Below are 5,506 nucleotides of genomic sequence, written 5' to 3'. Positions count from 1 at the left end.
GGACATTCTGAATTTGTGGTACTGACAAAAGAGTCCATCAGAAAGAGATACTTTGAAGGCTGTTAAAAATGTGGTTGGAGAGTGACCATCACAAAAGTTGAGTTAATGCCACGCAATTCAAGTTGTCTAGGGAAAGGATAGAGGATTACCAAGGCCTGCAAAAGCCAGATGATGAAGACACTGCAAGCCAGATAGAGGTGTCTGGCCATGATGTGCTAGGCAATGTAAAAGCAGCAAAGATGTAGGACCACAGAGGCCCTTCTAATTATTAGGAAATCCTTCTGAGATGAAGCTCAATTTCATTTCCTCATCCTCCAGCATCTGTCAGCTGATGCGTCTTCTGCCCAATGGGCAACACAGAATGCCTCGGCTCCCTCTTCCACATGACCCCAGAGAAAAGCAAAAACTACACTGAGCCTCCATGTAGCTCACAGGACTGGCAGGAATGCCTTTTGCAAAGACATCATGCTCTCCGACAAAACCACATTAATCATCAACCCAGGAAACTGGAACACTCTATGAAACCATTGCTATAAATTCAATATTTACACAAAATCTGGAGGTTGAAGTTCTTTTTACTGTAGGGAGGGAAAGCATGAAAAGCTGCCAGAAAGAGAAGCCCAGTTCCTACCTCCACTCACCCCGTTCATCTGCAAAAGTCACATTCTCATTTCACAGCTAAGGAAACTGAGTTGCACAAAAGGCAAAGTGTCGGACCAAGAAAGTGCCCATGCTCTGTGATTCCAACATGACCATGCACGTTTTGAGTTGAGTAAACTGCAGTCCCCAGGGTACAATGCCCTGCCCAATGTCACACAGCAAATAAGCATCCAAGTGAACAGTCAAGCTCAATTTGCCTGCACCAAGACCACATCCTCCAGCCAATGCAGGCCAGCCAAGGGAAGAAGAGGGAAAAAGTAGCTATTTATTTGTTTATTTATTTATTTATTTTGGCACTCGAGATTGAATCTAGAAGTGCTTTACCATTGAGTTCCATCCCCAGTGCTTTTCGTTTTTTTATTTTGACACAGGGTCTTGCTAACTTGCTTAGAATCTCAGTAAGTTGCAGAAGTTGGTCTAGAACTTGTGATCCTCCTGCTTCAGCCTCCTGAATCCCTAGGATTACAGGTATGTGCCACCACACCTTGCTGGCTGGATTGTATCTAAAGAAGCAAGCCTAAGAATCCTCATTTGGATAATTCTTTGGAAATATGAAACCCTGAGAGACGGAGGAAGCTGCATGTAGACAGCTGAGGCTTGGTTGAAGCTGTTGGAACCTCTCTGTTTCTGGAAGTATTGCTAAGCTTCCTGCCTGGGAGTTGCCCAGGGACCTTATCTCAAGTATCATTTGGCTAAAGCCTAGTCCACACTTCCTGGGTCAGTATCTCAGGGTGGGGCCCTGCAACCTGAACTGTTAAGCCTCCCCAGAGGATCTGGTGTACAGGTGCCACAGGATTAACATTCTTCACTAAACAGCATGCAGAATGGGTCTAGGTCTCACACCCAAGTCAGGGTCAGACCAGAAAAGGACCACCAACCTGCCTTCAGCCCCCAGGTGTCCTTTCAGTCCACACACAGTGCTTAACACAGCACAGTCCAGAGTTAATGCTCCTGAAAGATGTCTCTCTGCCGTTTTCATTTCTAAACCTGTCATAAAAGCCACTCTTGTCTCCTAATGAGGTAATTGGTGCCATAACACCATTAGGAGGTTGCCCCTGGAGTGCAGCTCAATTAAGAAAGGTATATTAAAATGATGCACATTTCTTTATTTAGCTGAAATGCTAGTTCTAGACTGGCTAAGTAATAGGATGTAGTTAATGAGCAGAGCATGGGGCTCTTTTAATTCCACACTGTAGCTTTCTAACTAATTGAGGCATTGTTCTTCCTCACCCCACTGATCAATTTTTTCTTTCCTAATGTTAAGAGAGAGAAAAAAAATAATACCACTCAGGTATCAGATGACAGAAGGGAAAACCTAAAACCTATATGAAGCCTAATTCCCAGCTGGATTGTAACAGGCCAGCCTTCCAGGGACAGGATTCCCTGTGTTACGAGCTGACATGATAGGTTCATTCTGGGCTGAAGATGAACTTGAAAGCATAGTAACAGTGCCATCATTTCAAAAGTTCTGCTCTTGGATAGGCCTAGGGGACCATCTAACTTTTCTGGTAAAGTGTGGTCCCTAGGCCAGCAGTGGCACCTGGGAGCTTGCTGGAAATGCAAATTCCCAAACCACCCCAAACCTACCAAATCAGAATCAGACCCTCAAGTGGCCCTATGCACTTTGAATTTTAGGATGCATTGTTGCAAATCCTTCCAGAAGTTAGAATCCCTAACCAGCCTCCAGGCAGCCAGGTTTACCTCTTTGCAGGTAGGACTGTTCTCATGGAAGAGAAAAAAAAAACAAAAACAAAAACATTTTTTTAAAAAATAAAAGAAACCAAGAGAGAAAGAGAAAAGACCAAGAAAATGCTCCTGGCCTCATGGAGTTCAAAAGCCCAAGTTTTATTTTGCTCACCAAACCACAGACCCCTCCTGTATCACACCCAAGGGCTGCCGCTCGGCCTCTGCCAAGCCCACAGCTAAACGAAAAGCCAGAAGGAAAACACTCGTCCCACATGGGAGAGCCAGGAACTCCAAGACAGAGCCCAACCTTCTAACCTCATGGAATCACAGCATGCAGGAGTCAGCAGGGGCCTTAGAAGTCATTTCCCATCCTTTCATCCTACACAACAAACCGAGGCCCACAGAGCAAGCGATTTGTCCAAGCTGCCTATGACCCTTAGTGGCAGAGCTGGCTGAGATTGAGCCCAGGTACGCTGTCTATAGTTCTTTTCCCTCACACCAGGAGACCTTGGGGGAATCTGTGCAAGGACTCTCTCAAGGTCGGCATGCAAAAGCCATTTCAAAATTTGTACAATGTGAAAATGTTCTCTTCTAAAGCAAATATAACATTGCACAGTTATAACCACAGTTGTGGACAGATAATCCTGAGAAGCGGGATCCACCAATGCTTTCTAGATTACAAACTAGCTGGAATATTGAACAGAAAGTGAGAACTAACCAGAATCTTTCTAAAAACGTGAGCTGAATTCAATACTTCAGATTAGAAAAGATGGCCAACTTTTTCTTAATCTTTTTGTTTGTTTGTTTGTTTGTTTGTTTGTTTGTTTATTTATTTATTTATTTTGTACTGAGGATTGAACTCAGGGGTGCTTTACCACTGAGGTACATCTCCAGCCCTTTTTATTTTTTATTTTGAGACAGAGTCTTGCTAAGTTGCCTAGGCTGGCATTGAACTTGCCAACCTCCTTCTGCCTCCCAAGTAGCTGGGATTAAAGGTATGTACCATTGTGCCTGCCTCACCTCTTGTCTTAGTGAGCTGCTTCTTTCTACGTTTTGTGCATGCTCATTGCCTGTGTCAAGTACCACCAGCTCAATCAAGTACAGTAGCCCCCTGCTTTATCCCCTGGGGGCAGTCTTCCAAGATACCTAGTGGATGCCTAAAACTGTGGATAGTACTGAACTCTATGCACTGTTTTTTCCCTATACTTCCTGTAACATTGACTCATAGGACCAGAGTTAGTCCATTTTTCCATTTCCATGCTCTGATCTTGTGCATCACTATCCTTGCACTTTAGGAACATTATGAAGTCAAATCGGGTTTACTTGAAATAAGGGTTACTTGCAGTCAATCTGATAACTGAGATGGCTACCAAGTGACTAACACCAATGGGTGGGTAGCATATACAATGTGGATACACTGGAAAAGGGAACAAATTCACATTCTAGTCAGGATGGAGTGGGATGGTACAAGACTTCAGTCTACTTCTCAGAATAGTGTGCACGATAAAGCATGAAATGTTTATTTCTGGAATTTTCCATTTAATGTTTCTGGACCACAGTTGATCACTGGTAGCCAAAGTTTCAGAAAGTAAAACTGTGGACACAGGTGGACTACTGTATCTTCCTAACTGATGGTTTGGTTGAAAGCCAAAGTCACCATTTATTTTTTCTTCAAATAGGCACAGCCCAACTTGAGAACCAAGTCAAAATAATATAAATGCCGGCAAAACCAAAATTCTCAACCAACAACCCCATAACAGAGCAGACCGCACAAAACTCGGATCCAAAATGACCAAACAGCCCCAGTGGAAAAGCCACATAAGAAAACCTGCTATAAGGAAGGTACTTCATTAAATCCAGCTGGATAAATCTTAATTCTCAAAACTCCCTTTCTCTGCCACTTCCAGAAGCCACACCACCTTCCAATCGCAACATCCTCTGTAGTGACCATCACCTCCCGTCCCTCCAATGCCAGAAGTGTCAAGCATCAGCCTCATGCTCACACAGCCTATGAAAGTGAGGTTTCTACATCAAGGACCCCGGAATCAACCCTCGCTTCCTGGCCTTTCCTTTGGTCCTGAGCACCCTCCTATTTCTCTAAACTGCAAAGGGGAGGAGGGAGCAACCGAACCTTCTCTACAGCCGTTCGAGTGACTGCTATGTTTCCATGGCTCACTTTCCACTGTTCTTGGTGACCCCTGCAGATTTCCCTTATGAGTTAGTGTCCCGGAATGTCTCTTTATTAGGTGTCTGGAGAAGCAGAGCTGTCCTGATGCCAGCGCCCCCACACTGAGGACTTTATTAGTTTTTTAATTTCTGTCTGGGTGCCCCTGCTGCATCAAACTTTCCACAGCTGTTAGGAGCTATTAAGTAAGTAGCCTCATTGGGCCCTTTCCCCGCCCCCACCTCCTTCTTAATAACATGAGAAATTTCTGGACATGCTACATGGAGCCTTTAAAATGCAGATACTTTGTCTCACTGGTGAGAAATTGTTGGGGGTCCAGATGGGGAGAGGATGTTCTGTCATAAGAAAGATCTCCTGGTCTTTTTGGTGTCTTAGTTTGGAGCTGGGCTGTTCAGGCAACCATGGGGACCCAAAGCTGGTGGGGGACAGCAAAAGTGAGACCCACTCTCTCAACAGTGCACAGCAAGCTGAAGACCAGGGTAGCTCTGACTGTTTTTAGACTGACTTGGAATCCAGCCCAGAGCTTTATGCCAGGTTCAAAGCGTTCCCTCCTGAGTGGACATTATAAGACCCGCAGAGAAGAATAAAACAGAAGGACTAGCAAAAGTTCCCCGAGGTAGGCAAACAGCTGTGATTCTAAGAGCCTGTGCTATTGCTCCTGTCTCCCCTGAGAGGGAAATACCAGGCCCCACCCACCCTCCCTCACAGCACCCCTGAGATGTCATGGGCTGCCTGGGTGAGGACCAGCAGTCACAGGATACCCGTGGGCACAACCAAGATGGCCACACACACACAGAGTGTATTGTTAGACCATGCCACTTGGCTCTTTCCCATCCCACTCCTGCATCTGGAAGGTTGTCCACTGGGGGTGGGGGAGGACAGAGTAAGTGGCTTGAGGGACCAGAATGCACAGTGTCCCTCCCAGCTGCAGCACTTGGCTTTCGCCCCACATGCCTTCCTTTGAGGAGACTTGAT

The 5,506-nt window shown here is 45.4% G+C and overlaps 1 long non-coding RNA gene across 1 annotated transcript; it reads left to right on the top strand.

Moving 5' to 3' along the window:
• The first annotated feature begins 1,028 nt into the window (after positions 1-1,028).
• LOC131424675 (uncharacterized) lies at positions 1,029-4,790 on the top strand. Its single transcript, XR_009228075.1, has 3 exons — positions 1,029-1,128; positions 3,268-3,341; positions 4,026-4,790. It is a non-coding gene; the product is annotated as an uncharacterized LOC131424675 (long non-coding RNA).
• The last annotated feature ends 716 nt before the right edge of the window (positions 4,791-5,506 follow it).

Source organism: Marmota monax, unplaced genomic scaffold (genome assembly GCF_021218885.2).
Source record: "Marmota monax isolate L192 unplaced genomic scaffold, Marmota_monax_Labrador192_F-V1.1 WCK01_AAM20220418_F8-fsc00052, whole genome shotgun sequence".
NCBI lineage: Eukaryota > Metazoa > Chordata > Mammalia > Rodentia > Sciuridae > Marmota > Marmota monax.
Note: the sequence above shows the minus strand (reverse complement) of the source record. Positions and strands in the feature narration are given on the sequence as shown.